This window comes from Mustela erminea, chromosome 4, assembly GCF_009829155.1.
Source record: "Mustela erminea isolate mMusErm1 chromosome 4, mMusErm1.Pri, whole genome shotgun sequence".
Lineage (NCBI taxonomy): Eukaryota > Metazoa > Chordata > Mammalia > Carnivora > Mustelidae > Mustela > Mustela erminea.
This window is the reverse complement of record NC_045617.1, coordinates 137,619,742-137,639,979: the sequence shown is the minus strand read 5'-3', so window position 1 is coordinate 137,639,979 and position 20,238 is coordinate 137,619,742. Positions and strand designations below refer to the sequence as shown.

The 20,238-nt window shown below is 43.7% G+C and overlaps 1 long non-coding RNA gene across 1 annotated transcript; it reads right to left on the bottom strand.

Moving 5' to 3' along the window:
* Nucleotides 1–426: 426 nt before the first annotated feature.
* Nucleotides 427–16,645, bottom strand: LOC116589167. The gene is made up of 3 exons (XR_004285219.1): nt 16,501–16,645; nt 3,744–3,745; nt 427–437 (listed from the first exon to the last, which is right to left on the bottom strand). It is a non-coding gene; the product is annotated as an uncharacterized LOC116589167 (long non-coding RNA).
* Nucleotides 16,646–20,238: the final 3,593 nt, after the last annotated feature.

The window sequence follows — 20,238 nt, the reverse complement described above, 5'->3', positions numbered from 1 at the left end:
AAAAAAAAAAAAAAGAACAAAGAGTCAAGACGCAGGGCGACTGTCAGGTTGAAATGATGCAATGTGTGTAAGAATAAAGAAGAATACATTTTCTTACAGGCGGTTAGAGACCAAAGCCTGAGCCCGGAGAGAGAAGGTCCTGTGTTTCTCTCTGGTCTCTGATCCTTGAACCACATGGATTACTCTTTTCAGAGAACGTGACCTCCCAGCACGCCCTTCTCAGCTCTTTCTAGGTGCTCTGAGGGGGGTACCTGGGGGACATGGGATGTTTTTCCTCTACGGCATCTGCTTCACACCTGCCACAGCCGAAAGGCAGGAGGAGAACTCCGCAGGGCGCACGTGGGGTGTATACGCGGGTGCTCTCTGAGAGACCGAGCACACAGACAAGGACCAGACTAGTGATGAAGGTAGATCTCTGACCCACAACCAGGCACCACCTGCCCAGGACACCACCCCCTTCTCTACAGTCCCCAGCCCAGGGAGGTCAGCCTGCTCCAAGGCAGAGAGCTGCAGGAAGTCAGCCAGTGATCTGGAGTGACAACCCTGGAAGCCTGACCATCAGCCCCTAATGGCCAGGACTTGATTAATAACAGACAGCTTCCCTAATTTTTGTCCCTGCTTCCAACTCAGGACCCAGAAGAGGAAACCAAGTATGCATCCCTTTCCGATCCCATAGGAAGCCCCACTTGTGGTTAAGCTGCCACCACCTTCCGAGTGCCCACAATTTCCAATGAGGCCATACCTGGCGCATGTCCTTTTTCCTACTCTCAGCCTTTCTCATGGCTCTTCCTGCCTCTGAGTCTGTCCAATTACAAGTCACGGTGGCTGACTCTCTTGGTATGGAAAGATCACTCACCTTCAATTTTTTCATGTGGCTATTCTTTATTTCCATACCTCTGATCCGCAGACATATTTAGGACTTCTGTCTCCACCCAAGCCTCCCCACTGGCAGACACGGCAGAGAGGACCCGGAGCAGATTCCGAGCTAATCCAACTCCGACCCTTCTACCAGTCCTTGGATGTTTTCAGCCCCCTGAGGAAGGGGGCAGAAAAAGATGGCACACCAAGCATTCCTCCACGTGTGCTGTTAATAGTACGAACACCATACTCTGAAAACTTAAAAGACAGGATCTTCAGAAACTCAAGATGCTTTCCCCCACTGTCCCTGAGGCAAGACTGAAAGGTCTTTCGGGAAACTCATAAGCAGAAACTTGACTCTTACCTTTTCTGTGTGTCGCTACTGTAACACCCCTGAGGAAGACAATTTAGAATGAACAGAAAACCTAAGTGATCTATCATCAAGTACAATGTTTGCACCTTCTGCGTGTCCTAACGTGAACCAACAAACTTTGAAAAACGTGGTGAGACAAGGGAAAACATGAAAGTGCTAGCTGGATAATTGATGACAGCAAAGAATTCACTAATTTGCTAATGTAATAATGTATGACAAGAGTGTTATGTGTGGGGTGTTTTCTTGTTTGTTTTTTTTTTTTCTAAGAATTCTTTTCTCAGGGCGCCTGGGTGGCTCAGTGGGTGAAGCCTCTGCCTTTGGCTCACGTCATGATCTCAGGGTTATGGGATCGAGCCCCACATCGGGCTCTCTGCTAAGCAGGAAGCCTGCTTCCCCCTCCCCTACTGCCTGCTTCTCTGCCTACTTGTGATCTCTCTCCTTTTCTGTCAAATAAATAAATAAAATCTTAAAAAAAAAAAAAGAAGAAGAATTCTTTTCTTTTAGAGAATAGTGAAGTAGTTATGGGTAAAATAAGACATCTGGAATTGGCTTCAAACTGTCCAATGCTGAGGAAGATGGAGAAGACGTCGGGGCTGGATGAAATGAGATTTGTTGATAATTAGGTTGAACCATGCCTAAATGGGGGATTGTTACCCTGTTTTACCTGTTTGGGGATCCATTTGAACATTTTTATAATTAAAAAAATAGATTTCGGGCGCCTGGGTGGCTCAGTGGGTTAAGCCGCTGCCTTTGGCTCAGGTCATGATCTCAGGGTCCTGGGATCGAGTCCCGCATCAGGCTCTCCGCCCAGCGGGGAGCCTGCTTCCTTCTCTCTCTCTCTGCCTGCCTCTCAGTGTACTTGTAATTTCTCTCTGTCAAATAAGTAAATAAAATCTTTAAAAAAAATAGATTTCAAGTTAGGCTGCTCATGCCTTTTTATTTTCTGTATTTTTATGCTTTGACCTTTTAGGGTTTGCAGACTCAGAGAGACCGCCCCTCCCAGGATTAGCCAATTCCTAGAGATAGTAAAGGACTCACAAGAGAGAGTGCCTTTCCAGGGTAAACCAGCCAACCCAGAGCTCACCTCCCCTGACCTTCTCCATCAGGCTCGCTCACTCAGGACCAACCTCCCCCAGCGCTAATCACCTGGGGCCGGGTGCTGGACAACTCCGGACAACCCTACACCCAAAGCCCACGAAATTATCCCAGCAAGCCAACCCTATGCCTGCTTACCTTGCCTTCCTATTCCTCCCCCACAGTAACTGCTCTTGCCTACACCTTCCCCTGACTCTCTCTGTCTCCTGACGGCCCTCACGCTTCTCCACCGCATGCCTTCTTTTCGTAGAATCTGCAAATACAACAAATCATCTTTTCAGTGGCAGGTAGCTCCTCATCTGTTGGTCACACCAATCTTGAATAATAATAAAACCTACATTTTAAAACAGAAGTCTGTTTTGAAACTCAAAAGCATAGGTTTACTTTTATTTCTCTTTATATTGCTACTGTTAACAACTCTTCCCTACGGGACTGAATTTGGACAATCCTTCACCCTGAGCTGGGTGAAGCAAGTTGGAGAGGAAAAAAAACTATCAGCAATGATCTCATGCTCACAATAATAATGATAATTATCTTGTCTTAATTGCAGAGTAAGTACCCAGTAGGCATTGCTGATTTACCAATTTTGTTGCTTAACCAGGTTTACTTAAGTCAACTTTTCATAAAAGTATTTATATTTACATAAAAGTAAATATGCTTTTATTTCCCTCCTTCCCTCCACCACTGACCAAGTGCCCCTAAGTATTTTTAAGAACTTGAAATCCATTTTGATCAACTTACTGCTCTAGGATTCGTGGGATTCTTCTACTCTCTGTAAACGGCTTCCCTGATTTCTCAGAAGAGAAAATATTTAGACTATGCTTTTGTGAATATATACTTACTGGATTTGTATCATGTCATTTCTTCCAAAGGAGAAATATTCAAATAAAGAATATTTAAGTTCAAAATAGCCAAATGGATTCACACAAGATTATGGGTTTTGGTAATTTTTTTTCAGCTCCAAAGCTGGCTGAAGGAAACCATCTAGACATGTTCATTTAGAAATAAGAACTTGTATGCTGGAATAAAGGCCTATGTTTACAGATTAAAATATGTATATTTATGCATAATTATGTAAAGTTACAGAGACAAAATATAAAAGTTGTACCGCTGTGATTAAGAGATCTTGCCAATTGCCTAGAAGTGAAAAAAGAAAGAAATTTAAGCATCTTCTTTACATAAAACTTAAGGGATATATTAGTTTTCTAGGATGATTATAACAAGTACTACTTACAAGTTTGCTTAAAACCACAGAAATCAATTCTCTCACAGGTACAGAGGCTAGAAGTCCAAGACCAAGGTTCTGGCAAGGTTGGTGGCTCCTAAAGGTCTAGAGGAAGCATCTGTTCCATGCCTCTCTCCTAGCTTCTGGTGGTCGCCAGCAACCCTTAGTGTCCTTGGCTTGAGGATGTATCACTGCTATCTCCTATGGTCTTCATGTGGCCTTCCCTTGCTACATGTGTCTTTATTAACATCATCTTTTCTCTGTCTCTCTGTGTCTCGGCGTACTGTTCTTCATAAAGACCCTGGCCACTGAATTAGGGCCCATCTTATTGTCTTAACCAATTTTATCTGTAATTTCCAAAGAAGCTCACTTCTGGGAAAACATGAATTTAGGGGAGACACTCACTATTTAACCCAGTACCAGGGGGAAATATAGATGAGTAAAAATACCTAGAATCACATTTCATAACATAGGAATATGGGCTAGGTCTATCCCTGGGATACAATATAAGATGTATTCATCCTAAAGTATTTTCCCATAATTTGGGTTGCTTATCTGTATGATCTAAAATGAAATGAAATTTGGTGTCAAATCCATAGCATCCACTTTTCCAGTTAACCCACTAAGTCGGCTTCTCCCACTAGTTTTTCAGAAAAAGGAATTAATCATTTATGTGATAGGCACTATACCTCCATGCTAAAGACAGAATTATAAATAGGACATGGTCCTTACCCCATGAGTTTGCATTCTAATGGAAAGATGGATGTTAAATTGTTCTATATATGGCAGATGTAACAACCCTGTTGATGAGTTTTTATTACTGTACATCTGAGAGATCCCCAAGACCACCTCTACATTCAGTCGTTGGTTCAAAAGGAAGACTCCGAGGACCCAACACATAGTCATAGTCACGGCTGATTTATTACATCAAGAAGAATACCAAGCACAATCAACAAAGGAAAAAGGCATAGAGAGCGAAGTCTGGTAGAAACCAGGCACAAGCTTCCAAGTGTCCTCTCCCATTGGAATCACACAGATTCCCGAGCTATGAGCTGTGACCACAGATGGGAAATGTTGTCAGTAGAGACTCAGTGCCCAAGGTCTTTTTAGGGACTGACCACGTAGATAGCCTCTGCTTGACTTGAACCAAAGAAAATTCCAGACTCCCAGAAAGATAGCAGGTGTTCAACATAAACCCTACTGTTTCTACAATCAGGTTAAGCACAGTGAGCTACACTTGCCACTTAACAATGGGACCTCTCGGGGCGCCTGGGTGGCTCAGAGGGTTAAAGCCTCTGCCTTTGGCTCAGGTCATGATCCCAGGGTCCTGGGATCGAGCCCCACCTCGGGCTCTCTGCTCAGCGGGAAGCCTGCTTCCTCCTCTCTCTCTCCCTCTGCCTGCCTCTCTGCCTACTTGTGATTTCTGTCTGTCAAATAAAAATAAATAAATAAATAAATAAATAAATAATAAAAAAAATGAAGATGCATGCCATATGCTGTATCTTTACCAAAGCTTAAAAAAAAAAAAACAAAAAACAATGGGACCTCTCCTGAGACCCAAGTTCCCAGACACCACCCAAGTGTCAAGCTAGTAAGCAGAACTTCCCCAGGGTCCTGGGATGGAGCCCAGCATCAGGCTCTCTGCTCAGCAGGGAGCCTGCCCCTCCCTCTCTCTGTGCCTGCCTCTCTGCCTACTTGTGATCTCTGTCTGTCAAATAAATTAATAAAATCTTAAAAAAAAATAAAAAGTAACTGGGAGTGGGGTTGGGGCATGCTCTGGCTAGCCTGCTGTGCTGGGTCTCTCCGGGGCCTTGCAAAGGAGGTGACCTGGTGCTCGTGTCTCAGACAGGTCATGGTGAGGTAGGTTGTAGTTGTGTGATGATTAATCATTTCCATAACATATAATTTTTTAAACAACACAGCAAAATGGCACCAATAGGATTATGAGAAATGGTGCCTGGGGCCTAAATATTAGATCCAAATGATGTGGTTTGCAATCCTTTAAGATTATTTTGCCCGAGTTTCTGGATGACTTGATTGGAGTTATAAGGGACTTCGTTAATTTCCTATTCGGGGCTTCCTGTGATATAAGGACAGGGCCCTGGTTAGGCAGATTGCATGACCATCAGCCTAGTGCCTGTATGGTGAGAACACTGGGCACTAAGAAAGCCATGCTCATGAACTCTAGTCCATCTTGATGTCTCCTGACCTCTTTGCTAAGAATATGTATTTTGTGCTTACCACACTATCTTTAACATTTATAAGATGTATCGTTGGGGCTCGTTTTCTCCAGGACCCAATGCCAGAGACGGTAACCCCTGAAAAGTCGGGATCTGGGGAGGCTCCCAGTTAAAAGGGGCTGATTCTGGAAGTGGTCGATAGGCATGAAATGAAACTGATCAGCACTTGGAGGCAGCAATGAGATTTTTCAGCCTGGCTTCCATGAGTGATCAGAATTAAAAGAAATAGATTGCAGTATTGTTCACTAAAGAACCGTGTGTGTGTGTGTGTGTGTGTGTGTGTGTGTTCTTTTTCTGGCAATATAAACAAATTTCTCTTATACTTTGTGCCAGAACTATTTGTTTCCATCTAGCATTCTGTTCTCCGTCTCTTTCTGATAGGACTAAACCTCACCCCCCGCAGGTGTTAGCAAGGTTAAGGCCACTCAAAATAAAGACTCTATTTCCCAGACTCTCTGTCCCCTGGGTTTGGCCATTTAACTCTGTTCTGGCCAATGGCATGTACGTGGAAGTAATGTGTTCAATTTCTAGGTCATGGCCCTCAAGGGACGAGACACCGCCTCTCTTTCTGTTTCTGCCTGTTTAGAAGGCCAGACCAGCTGTGGCTTATCTTGGCAGATAACAGCAATGCTCTAGGGTGAGTCAACCAGTTTGTCAACACCACACAGCCACCATATCCACCATATACTATTTCATCTTGTTTGTGGGTCTCTGTTTTAGATGCTGAACCTACATCCTAATAAGCCAGTATAGCTAGGGTACTCGTCTGCCTGGGATGCCGTGACAAAATGCCATTGATGGAGTAGCTTGAACAAAAGAAATCTATTTTTTCACCAGTCTGGAGCCAGATGTTCTAGACCTAGGTGTCCGCTGACTCAGTTCCTGGTTATATACACCCTTCTTCCTGGTTTGCAGAGAACCGCTCTCTTTCTGTGTCTCCCCACAGCAGTAAGAGAGCCTTGGTGTCTCTTCCTCCTCTCACGTGGGCACTAATCCCATCAGGGGACTCTACCCTCCTGAGGTTATCTAAACCCAGTTACCTCCCCAAAGCTCCATTTCCTTACACCATCACACTGCAGGTTAGGGCTTCCGTCTAAGAATTAGGAGCGACTGGGTGGCTCAGTCATTAAGCGTCTGCCTTTGGCTCAGGTCATGATCCCAGAGTCCTGGGTTCGAGTCCCACATCCAGGATCCCAGCTCAGTGGGTAGCTTGCTTCTCCCTTTGCCCCTTCTCCCCGCCTGTGCTCTCTCTTTCACTCTCTCTCTCTCAAATAAATAAATAAAATCTTAAAAAAAAAATTGGGAGTACAGGGACACACACATTCAGCCCATAAGACTCCACCCCTAGTTAAGCAGGAAATGAATTGAATCAAGACTCCTAAGTAGGTTACAAAATTTGTGGAAGGATGGGCGCCAGGCTCACAGGGTAGGGAGGTGGGAACATTTGCTGAGCCCATACTACAGTGCTCTGGCTGCAAAGACCCCGCAGGTCACAACGTGGTGCTGTGCATGAGACGGCAAACCGCTAGCCCAGCTGCCCTAGCTGACAGCTCTGCCACCGCTTTTACCTGAACAGGGGTGCTTGCCTTCACGGGGCTCACTTCCCACAGTCTGCCCCGAACCCGTGTATCTGGTGGGCGGAGATCAGGTCACACATCTAACTGCACGGGATGCTGTGAACGTCCGGCTTCTCTCCTGGAGCGGTAAGTGGGGCCACCACACGGCCGAGGAAGCTATGCACAGCACACTCTAAGGGAGCCATAGCCCTCCTGGTCAAGAGAGCAGCCCTCCGTGGAGTCAGATGGTGGGTAGCGCTCTGCAAATGCTGCTCATGCAAATGTCCCCCGAATCTCAGAGACCGCAAGGGAGTCGAGGTGGCATTTGCCACTCGTGCCCCCCGCACAGATCAGTCATGTGCTCAGCAGGTCAGCCTTCCACGTGGTGGTCTGGGAAGCCTGGCTCCTTCCATCGGGGGTGGGGGGGGGGGGCTCCGCATTTGGGTGGGCGGAGCAAAAACCCACGGTCGTCCTCTCCCATTGCATTGAAGGAGGCACACACAGCTCATGCTCAAGGTGAGAGACTCTCCTTGAGAAATGAGCCAAAGCCCTCAGAGAACTATCCGTTCCAGCCATTACTGACACCAGACGGGAGGCTGAGAGGAGGTAAGGCAGCGGACAGAAGGTACCAGACACACCTTCACATCATTGCTTGCCTTCAAAGGACATGAGTAAGCCTCACTCTCAATCCACAGATCTCCTGAGTTTTGTTGGGGTATATATATAGGACAGAGAGCAAAAGTAACCTCAATGTGCTGGTCAGTCTTGAACCAATCATAAGCCTGTGTCCAACTCCCCTTAGGTCTAGGATGTGGCAAAGCCAGGTAACTGAGTCACCTTGTCATTTCTTGCCCTCACTACAATGAAGTCACTCCCCACAGTTCCATGCTCTTCTGGAAATCACTCTTCTGCAAATCCCATTCGCTGTTTCTCCCCAATTCTTCCAGGAACCTTCTAATTGCTCTGCCTCTGATCTCACCCTCTTTCTCCATACAGCCATCCTTTTGATTGCCTGCCAGCTTCTTTAAACATTTGAATTTGGGGGCGCCTGGGTGACTTAGTGGGTTAAGCCTCTGCCTTCTGCTCAGGTCATGATCCCAGGGTCCTGGGATCGAGCCCCACATCGGGCTCCCTGCTCAGCAGGGAACCTGCTTGTCCTCTCTCTCTGCCTGCCTCTCTGCCTACTTGTGATCTGTCTGTCAAATAAATAAATAAATCTTTAAAAAAAAAAAAAACATTTGAATTTGATCATATTGTTCTCGGACTTCAAATCCTTCCATGGCACCATATCAATTTCTTCATTTGGCAAACAAGGCTTTCTTGAGCCTGCCTCTGCCTATCTCTCTAGTCCTGCTTCACTTTAGATCCCAACATAGATCCTACGACCCAGTCCTAACCAGCTCTTCAGGATTCTTTGAATCATCTGTGTGGTCTCCTAACCTCCAGGCCTTTGCACACATGTCCTCTACCTACAATATATTTCCAACGTCATTCATGTTCTAGAATCTTTGGCATCTTTCAAAATACAGCACCAGAGTCACCTCCTCTGGGCAGCCCTTCTTGATTGCCCAGTCTGACCAAATAACCCCCCCCATAATTCCCCCACAACATCACGTGCCTATCCTTATGGACAGAATATCATATTGTTGGACACGTATGTGTTCCTCTACCACTAAAGATGGTGACCGTGCCAATATTATTCAACTGTGTAGTCCCAGTAGCATTACAGCCGCTTGAGAGATGTCAGTGAAAAGGAACAGAGCCCCTTTCCTTCTTCCAGCAACTTGGCTAAAAGCAAAACCCTTATGCATGTACTATGTCCTGAGACTCTAGTTTCCCTAGGTCCTTGGGGTATAGAAATGACCACCTCTGTTCTCCAAATTATTCCAGATCTTTGTGACAGATGACATAGGTTGTATCAACACCCATTCCCTACTTTTGCCTCGTTCTCATGCTCTATTCTTCCTACTGAGGCATAGGAAGTAAATACTTGACTTTTCAGCCTTTAAACCAGGTTTGGCCATGCGGGTCAACCCCAACCAAGGAGAAATGAGCAGTAAGCCCCGAGAAGGGCATCAATTTATGAAATAAAAGAGAAATTGTTACAATGGGAAAGTCTTTGGCCCCTTCTCTTTTCTCTTATTTTCCAGCCTGGGATGTGGTTGTGAGGCCTATTGATGCTGCAGCTATCTTGTGACCATGAATCCAACAAGCCTGAGAATGAAAACCCTACACTGAGCTAGGCAGAGCAGGAGGACAAAAGGAGTCTGGGACTTTCATGACATTGCTGAGCACCGAGTCAGTCCCAAACTGACCATCTCCAGATTGTGTTCTTTAAGTTCGAGAGACCCCTAATTGTTCGAGCTGCCGTAGGCCAAGGTATCTGTTATTTGCAATCAAAAAGATTTCTAAAAGACACACTACACTATGGACGTATACATTTCTTACCAACTCAGATTCCTTGGATTTATATATATATTGGCCAAACTAGGTACTATTTATTGAGCACATATTATACACCAAGAATGGTAGTAGGTTTTGACCATTCATTACCTCACTTTCATCCTCTCCTAGGAGCTAGATGGTATCATTGCAACAAAATCTTCTTTAAGAATGGGATAATTTGGGGCGCCTGGGTGGCTCAGTGGGTTAAAGCCTCTGCCTTCAGCTCAGGTCATGATCCCAGGGTGCTGGGATCGAGCCCCGAATGGGGCTCTCTGCTCAGCAGGGAGCCTGCTTCCCACTCTCTCTCTGCCTGCCTCTCTGCCTACTTGTGATCTCTGTCTATCAAATAAATAAATAAAATCTTTAAAAAAAAAAAAAAGAATGGGATAATTCAGGGGTGCCTGGGTGGCTCAGTGGGTTGAAGCATCTGCCTTCGGCTCAGGTCATGTTCCCAGGGTCCTGGGATGGAGCCCCACATCAGGCTCTCTGCTCAGCAGGGAGCCTGCTTCCCTTCCTCTCTCTCTGCCTGCCTCTCTGCCTACTTGTGATCTCTGTCAAATAAATGAATAAAATCTTAAAAAAAAAAAAAAAAAGAATGGGATAATTCAGTGTGAGAGAGGGGAAGAAATTCACCTCTAGGCACTCAGTCAGTAACAGTCAGAGCAGGCACCCAGGGTCTTAACCCCCTTGCTATTCTGCAAATAACTCCAGTATCACATTTCACTGGGGTGGTGGGGGTGAGGGGTAGACAACATTCCAGGCTTACAGCTTTTCTGATACCTGAGAATCGTCGATACAACAGAGCTTGGCTCATAATGTGCGTATGCCACCTGTCCACAAACAAAACTAGTGTAACCTAGGGAAACGGTGTCCTTGTAAAAAGCTCAAGGAAATTTGAGCAGTTTATCCTTTCAGAAACCAACAAAAGGAACCTCTTTGGCTTTGAAATGCAAGGGAACCTGGGCAGTCTGGATGGAAGATATTTCGACAGATTATTCTGCATGGTAAAGTCTCAAGAAATTTTGGAGTTGTCAGCTGGTGCGGAGGAGGGAATTGGACCCTGGAAAAAAGAAGGCAGAGAGGAAGGGACTACAGTGGAGGCAGAGAGAAGTTCCCTCTAGTGGAAGGGCAGGAAAACTTATAGGGAGAGCAAAGAGGAGCCCACAGTCTGACCTTGCTTTCTACTTAATTGTAATTATCCTCTGAAGCTTTGGGAACATCTGCTAGTCCAATAGCCTTACTTTAGCACTGTTTTGGAGAAAGAGGGAAGGGGCATAGTTTCAGAAATCCACACATAGTGACCAAGAACAAAATGAACACTGTTCCCAGCAATACATATCGCTCTCTTATTAATAATCATAGATAGTGTACAAAATACAATGTACAGGTTTCTCCCGCCATCCAAAAGTACAGCGCTCCTATGAAGACTTTCATAAGCCAGAATGGCATATAACAGTGAAGCAAATACCACTAATTCACATGGAAAAGGTTTTGAGTCGTCCCAGATCCAAAAAATGACTTCTTGGGCTTTTCTGAGACTTTAGACACATCTTGTTAATGGATGCACAAAATAAATCCAGGTAAAGCCCAGATGCTCACAGACATAGCTGAAAGCTTTGGCAGCTTGATGCTAAGATGCTGGGCGTTATCTGGAGTCAGGAACTTGGTGGGGCCTCTCTGGTACTTGGAATGCATGCTACCTCTTGAACAGTTCCCTGCAAAACAGACGCTGAATGGATGTAGCTTTTTTTTTTTTTTTTTAAACTTTTCCTGTAAAAGCAAAAATCCTCCTCAGATTTCTTACGGTCAGTGAATACAGGTATTTCTTACGGTCAGTGAACACAGGTACTAATGTAGGTCTTCCGTAAATGCAAAAAGGTGTTAAAGCGTTTTTTAAAAATGGGGGGACAGGGGCACCTGGGTGGTTCAGTGGGTTAAGCCTCTGCCTTCAGCTCAGGTCATGATCTCAGGGTCTTGAGATCAAGCCCCGCATAGGGCTCTCTGTTCAGCAGGGAGCCTGCTTCCCCCTCTCTCTCTGCCTGCCTCTCTTCCTGCTTGTGATCTCTTTCTCTCTGCCAAATAAATAAATAAAATCTTTAAAAAAATAAAAATAAAAATAGGTAATACTTGTAATAATAAATACTATCATATTATTAATATAGTAATTATACATAATACTATAGGTCATGGTATATATAGTATTATATATAATATATATTATATTAGTAATAAATGTGGAACAGATTGAGATTGTACAATACATGCAGTGTTATTTGCTTGCTTTTTCACTTTCGAAGGAGTTGGATGCCCGAACCGAGTTCATCTTTTTCTGCACCTTCAAAAAATCAATATGGTTTTCATCACACAGCAGACAGCATTATCAATTTTTTGGTGCCCCACGGTTAAATAAATTTTGTCTATTCCCAATCCTGGGTTATCTACAGCTCTTCTGTCACTGAAGATTTGGGGGTTTTCTCCCCCCTCCAAAGGTGTTTTACTCTTTTTCCTTCCCACTCAGTGTTTTCAACCTGATTCATTTCTCACCTTTACCGTTGCCTCTCTGGTCTCCCTGAGTCCAACTTCCTCCATTTCAATCCACCCTGAGTATTGATGCCAGACTAAGCTCCCAAAAATGCCTTTTCCCAGCTATTGGGGGAAGGCAGGTTAAATGAGGGGTGGAACTATGACTCTCTCTAACGGAAACACACTGCAGGGAAATTTGTCCTTCCAATGGAAATACAATTACTCCTTCATCACCGCCTCCTCCCCATCCAATCCATCATGGGGAAGCAAAGTCTGTTGATAGATCTATCAATCAATAAAAAGATACTAGCCCAGTCTTCTAAGAAAGGCTACAGGCAATCTCAGCTGAGCTCTCCCGCATCAGTGCCAGGACTTTAGGCTACAGAAGAGTAGAGCATGAGAACTAAACCCTCCAGGTATGGCTCAGAGGGTAAGATGAACAGGGTTCACGTAAAAATGAGAAAATAATTTTTGAGGAGAGATCACCTGCATCCAAGTAAATTAAAGTAAATTAAAGCCACCTACATAAAAACATGAAAATATGAAATATGAAAATATTTTTTTAAGGGCAAGAAAGAAACAAGATTAGAAAGAAGGATATAGAGGGCCCCTGGGTGGCTCAGCTGGTTAAGAAGCATCTTCTTGGGTGCCTGGGTGGCTCAGTGGATTAAGCCGCTGCCTTCGGCTCAGGCCACGATCCCAGTGTCCTGGGATCGAGCCCCGCATGGGGCTCTCTGCTCAGCAGGGATCCTGCTTCCTCCTCTCTCTCTCTGCCTGCCTCTTTGCCTACTTGTGATCTCTCTCTCTGTCAAATAAAATAAATAAAATATTTAAAAAAAAAAAAAAAGAAGCATCTTCTTCAGCTCAGGTCATGATCCCAGGGTCCTGGGATTGAGTCCGCGTGGGGCTTCCTGCTCAGCCGGGAGTCTGCTTCTCCCTCTCCCCTGCCCCTCCTCTCCGCTCATTCTCTCTCTCTCAAATAAATAAATTAAATCCTTAAAAAAAGGAAAAGAAAAGAAAAAGAAAGAAAGAAAGATATAGAACCTAGTGTCAAAGAAAATATAACTCAAAGAAGTAAGGATAGTGTTCTGTAATGGTTTCTCAATAAAGCAACTCAATAAAAACAAAGAGTTTTATAAAATAAGAACTCAAAGACAAGATGAGCTAAATGTAATGATATGAAAAAAGACACTTTTCCTTTTCAACTAAATGAATTAAAGACAGAAAGAATACCATAACTAATAAATTCAGTTTCTTATATATACCCTTACACAGAAGCAGAAGAGATGCTGACCCCTGATTTTAGAGGACAGATGATATCTCAAAGATCCAAGAAAACAAAATCAATAAATGCATGCTGCTCAGGAGTGTATGAAGGGTTTGAGCTGAAGTCTTTAGGAAAAATAAAGGACCAACTAACTTGTCTAGTACTTAGTGTCAGATATGATGCATCCCTGAGACTCTTGCCTAAAGCAATGTTGTTTGCCGGTAAAGTCAAGCATCCTTTCATCTTGCTCTCTGCATCCAATTTTTTGGTTCAGAAACACTAAAAAATTAGAGCATTATTCACAATTATGGCACATCGTATCAGGGAACATTTTGTAGTATTAAACAAACCAGGGGCGCCAGGGTGGCTCAGAGGGTTAAGCCTCTGCCTTTGGCTCCGGTCACGATCTCAGGGTCCTGGGATCGAACCCCACGTCAGGCTCTCTGCTCAGCAGGGACCCTGCTTCCCCCCACCTCTCACTCTGAATGCCTCTCTGCCTACAGATGATTTCTGTCAAATAAATAAATAAAATCTTAAAAAAATATATTACATCGTATTCTTAAATGTGTTCCTATGTAGATTCAAGACATGGAAACATGGTGTTATTTTTTTTTAAAGATCTTATTTATTTATTTGTCAGAGAGAGTGCGCACAAGCAGGGAGAGGAAGAAGTATTCCCCCCGCTGAGCAAGGAGCCCAATGTGGGGCTCAATCCCAACACCCTGGGACCATGACCTGAGCCGAAGACAGACGCTTAATGAATAGCTATATCCCCATGGTGTTAATTCTTAACATTGGTAATCCTGTGGCTATTAAACACTAAAACTGAGAAAAGTTTATCAATATAAAAATATTTACTTTGATCATGTTAAACATTTTTTAAAAGATTTTATTTATGTATTTGCCAGAGAGTGCACAAGCAGGGAGAGCTGCAGGCTGAGGGAGAAGCAGGCTACCCCCTGAGCAAAGAGTCTGTTAGGGTCTGTTATCAAAGGAGTGAAACTGATACAAACCGAAGGTCAAGCAAAGCTTTATTTCGCTCCAGCATCAAGAATTGAACCAACCAGCTGGGGCCACCTCTTACAGAGAGCGACCCCTTCCAGCCTCACAGACTAGCTTTTATAGAGCAAAGGCCGTGTGGTTGGGCCTGGCCGCACACAGGTAGCCAATGAGATTGTAACACAGAGAGAAAGTTGCACAGTCATGCTAGGTCACACATGGGTGGCCAATTGAATTACAATTCACCCTATAGTAGCTATTCGAACTAGCCTATCACCTTGGTCAGAATTGGTACCCAAAAGGTGCCCAAAAAGCACCAAAAAGGCAGGGCCCACATTCTTTGGTAGTTAGGGAGACAGTATGTGCACTTTACTGATTGGATGTCTCCACCTGGCCTGACTCATCCTTGTATTCTGGGCTCTGTTATCAGGGACTGGTCAACCATATTTTACTGGTTTCCCATACTTGCTTTTAAGTAAGTTCCCCAGGGGGTGGGGGCAGGGTCAGTTTAAGTTTTACTGCATAAACAACAAAATCACTGTTTAACCGAGATGGAATTGCTCTGGCTAAATAGGCCCTTACAAGCCAAATGTGGGACTCGATTCCAGGAGTGGAGGGGTTCATGACCTGAGCTGACCCTGGGGTCATGACCTGAGCTGAAGGCGGCCGCTTAACCAACTGAGCCACCCAGACATCCTGATTGTGTTACATATTAAAATGCCAACTTTATTTTTTATTTCTGTTCATTGTAATTATATCGTCTTTCAGTAGGGAAACTTCAGTTTTGGAGAAAACTATAAAGACCATTGAAACAATTTATTTTGCAACTTCTTTTCCATTTACTTTAGATTTTCTATGTAAACTATTAAATTTTCTTTAATTTGAGTACACTTCATTTTTTAATCCTTTAGATCTTTCCTGTCCTAATGATGTAATTTAAGGTATAGGTGAGGTTTGGTGGGGTGAGGTCTGGAGGCCTCAAACAAGAAAGAATTCTGGAGATGTCTTTGGTGCAAAATGGTGGCTATATTAATAGACAGAGACAGTACCCTTAGGCAGAAAGAGTAGCAGAGTGGCTGGGAGAGGGGTGAGGGAGGGCTGATTATATACTTGGGAGTTGGGGGTAGAGAAAAAGGGAGGTTTTCAAAAGAACTTTTTTTTTTTTTTAAGATTTTATTTATTTATTTGGCAGACAGAGATCACAATCAGGCAGAGAAACAGGAAGGGAAGCAGGCTCCCCGCTGAGCAGAGAGCCCCTTGCGGAGGCTCCATCCCAGGACCCTGGAATCATGACCTGAGCTGAAGGCAGAGGCTTTAACCCACTGAGCCACCCAGGTGCCCCTCAAAAGAACTTCCATACGCTGAAGAGGACCTACAAGATACTGGAGGCCTTGCCATTGTCAATGCTGTGTTTCTCTCTAGTAAGGCATTAACATTAAGTAAGTTGGCACTTTCAGGAGGAATGTTACACATATCCCACCCAGGAGGTGGGGGAGGGGAAGTTGCCAGGTGTTCTCATCACTAAGTAAACAAATCATGTGAAAATCTTCATTATTACAACATACCTAGTGATTTTGCTGAAATGAAGGAAAGAAATCTTTTAGAGTAGATAAAAAGGTATTAACTAGGAAAGTCTTTATTTTAGCATTCGTCTACATGCTGCTGGCCCAGGAACAGAACACCCATATGTGGCCAGTGACAATGACATTCATCATCTTCATTGATTTGGCAAATTATGGTCATGTAGAAACAACATAAAACCATGAAAACCATTGCTTATCCACATATTTTGTAATTTGTCAATAAGAAAGTGTATTTGTCAAGCGTGAGAGAGGAAACTCTGTTTTCCCCTTCTCCAGCTTAAGGTCATTGGTTGGGGTCCGTAAATTAGACTGATAAAAGATTTACAAGAAAAAAACAAGCAAAAGTTTATTAACTGTTATGCCCCAATAGTGGGTCCGTGATTAAAGGAGCGAGACTCGTACAAAGCGAAGGTCAAGCAAAGCTTTATTTCACGCCAAGCATCAAGAATCTAACTGAACGTTCGGGGCCACACCTCTTCCAAGAGAGGGCAACCCTTCTGTTTCACAGACTAGCTTTTAAGGGCAAAGGCCATGCGGTCGGGTCTGGCCACGCACAGGTGGCCAATGAGATTGTAACACACACAGGAAACTCCACAGTGATGCTAGGTGACCAATTGAGTTACAATTTACCCTAGTAGACATTTGAACCAGCCTATTACATCTTGATTGGGATTGGCGCCCAAAAGGCTCCCAAAGGGCAGGGCCCATACTCCTTGGTAACCAGGGAGACGGTATGCATCCCCCCACTGATTGGATGCCTCCACCTGGCCTGACCCACCTTTGTATCTGGGCTTTGTTATCTGTAAATCTCCTGGGGGAAGGGGAGCAGGGACAGTTTCTAAATAGGTCCTTACATTAACTGTACAGTGGTCAGAGATGAGTAAGTAGGCGTGGGTTAGAATTTGGGCTTACACAGCATTTTAACAAAGAACTCTTATTTTGTAGGGAAGTAGCAAGACAAAGGATGAGGACTTCCAAGCTTCCTGGGACAGCAAATTGTAGGAAAGCGAAATCTATGGAGAAGTAATGATAGCTAAGGGCTAGTTGTAGAAAAGGTTTATAATGTAGTCCTCTGATTCAATCTCTGGGCTGATCTAGAGTTCCCTCTGATAATTCATTTCTGTCCTTCCTGGTAGTGAAAAGAGAGGGGACACCACTACAGATCTTTGTCCTGCTTTTAGAAAATAGGGGGAGAGCAGAGAACTTTCCTTGTATTGACTTCCTCCAAGTTGCTTTCAGTTCAAAACAATCCTTGTGTCAAAGTGGCATATTTGGGGATGGCATTTTCTGCTCCCCTCCACGAAAAAGGAGGTTGGACCATATTGTATTTAATGGTCTCTTGGCTTGATTGATAATGTCTAAATATTTGGGTATATAGGTAATGGCTCCTTCATTTGTTCTCTTGCTCTGATCCTTACAGATATAGAGAGCACAGAGTAAGGAACAGAATTGGTATAGCAAAAAATAAAATTATTCTCGGAGAAGCAGACTTCAGGTGATCGAAGTAAATGCAGGAGAACAAAAAGCAATCATAGCCCTTCCAAAGAATAGAACAGATATGGAAAATGAAAGTGATCCAACATATGATAGTCATCCCTGAATAGAAACTCAGCCAAGAGTGGTTATGTTTTAACCCTTCCTTGAATCCTCTAAGTTGCCATCACAGTCTTCAGTGACAACTGTATTGTCACATACCTTTCTTTCTTCTTTTAGATTTTTTTTTTTAATTTTTAAAGTCATCCCCACACCCAACGTGGGGCTTGAACTTGCGACCCCGAGATGAAGAGTCCCACGCTCTACCAATTGAGCCAGCCAGGTTCCCCTATTGATGTAGTTGTTGAGTGTTTTTTGGTGATGTTGGTGTGTTGGTGGGGTCGCAAGCCAACAACCAAGAAAGAATTCTTGCGATGTCTTTGGTGCAAAATGGTGGTCTAATTAAAGCACCAGGACAGGACCCATGGGCAGAAAGAGCTGCTGCCTCCACGGGATTGTGAGGAGCAACTGAAGATATACTTTGGCGTTGGGGGAAGGAAAGATTAGGGAAGTTTCATAAGGATTTTCATATGCTAAAAGACGACTCAGGAAACCTGAGGTTTAGCTATTGTCAAACAAAGGCTGTTTTTCATTCCAGCAAGGCATTAACTGTTAAGACTGTTGGCAGCTTTCTGGAGGAACTGTATACTCTGCTCACCTCTGGTATTTGTCAATGGGCTGCAGGTTATAAGGGCATTTAATTTTTATCTACATTTCCTTCTGCCTTTGTTTCCCACATCACTGTCACATACCTTTCTTACTTTACCTTATGCATGTTTCTTATTTCTCCTCCCTTTTAACTTACTGTTTCTCACCCAATAAGACTGTGAGATGGGCTAATGTATTTACTATCATACAAAAGAAGGGTAAATGGGCACAGAATGAGTGTCCAAAGGCCTTTGTGTGGCATAAAGAGCTCAGGGTTGATAACTCAGAGCCATCCTTCACTTTCAGTTTCAGGATTATGTTCTTAAACTCTGAAATTGTCAAAAATATGGCCTCCCTAAAAGGGAAGAGGAAGGAAATAGCAAGGAGAACTCTCTATGAAGTTCATCTCAGCCCACATTAGAAGGTACATTCATTGGGATTTTTACCTCCTAGGGAAGCACTAAGAAGAATCCCCTCTTTCCTTATCCCTCCAACCTATTTACATCCTTCAAACAGAAATGAGTTTCTTATAAACTGTGTAGTTAGTGTAAGGACCTATTTAGAAACTGTCCCTGCTCCCTTTCCCCCAGGGAATTTACAGGTAACAAAGCCCAGATACAAAGGTGGGTCAGGCCAGGTGGAGACATCCAATCAGTGGGGAGATGCATACTGTCTCCCTGCTTACCAAGGAGTATGGGCCCCGCCCTTTGGGAGCCTTTTGGGCGCCAATCCCAATCAAGATGTAATAGGCTGGTTCAAATGTCTACTAGGGTAAATTGTAACTCAATTGGTCACCTAGCATCACTGTGGAGTTTCCTGTGTGTGTTACAATCTCATTGGCCACATGTGCGTGGCCAGGACCGACCGCATGGCCTTTGCCCTTAAAAGCTAGTCTGTGAAACAGAGAAGGGTTGCCCTCTCTTGGAAGAGGTGTGGCCCCGAAAGTTCGGTTAGATTCTTGATGCTTGGCGCGAAATAAAGCTTTGCTTGACCTTCGCTTTGTATCAGTCTCGCTCCTTTAATCACGGACCCATTATTCGGGCCTAACAGTTAGGTCATTGTTTCTTTTTTCTTTTACTTTTTAATTCATCAAATAATCTGTTTTTCTTTATTTATTTATTTCTTTTTTTTTTTTTAAGATTTATTTGTTTGACAAAAATGCAGCGAGAGAGGGAACACAAGCAGAGGGTGTGGGAAAGGGAGAAGCAGGCTTCCTGCTGAGCAGGGAGCCCAGTTCGGGGCTCGATCCCAGGACCCTGGGACCATGATTTGAGCCGGAGGCTAAGGCTCAACGACTGAACCACCCAGGCACCCCAATCTCTGTCTTTCAATTGGTGTGCTTAGACCACAGTTGGCAGACAATGGCCCCTTGGCCAAGTCCAGCCTACCACCGTTTTGGGAGAAGAAGAATATGCCACAGACATTGTATATAGCCCATAAAGTCAAGAATATTTACTATCTGGCCTTTTTAAAACTTTGTTGACCCCTGGTTTATATCATTTACATTTAATGTAATTATTGCTATGTTTGGATTTAGATCTTACTATTTCATTATTTGCTTTTAGCTGATTACATTTTTTTTTTATTTTCTACTTCCCTTTTCCTTTCTCTTTTTGAGTTATTTGAACATATTTTATTATTATATTTTATTTATTGTGTATTTTAACTCTATTTATGTGAATAGTGTGTTTATGGGTTGCTCTAGGCATTACAATGTCCATATTAACTTTTCTAAGTCTACTTGGAATCAGTATTTAGCCCTTGCGGCATAATGCAGAAAACTTACCACCATATAAATCTCTTTATTCTTGCCCCTTTGTTTTGTACTTATGTTATACATTATCTCCACGGATACTGAAAACTCCATCAGACATTGGAGGTTTTCTTTTCTTT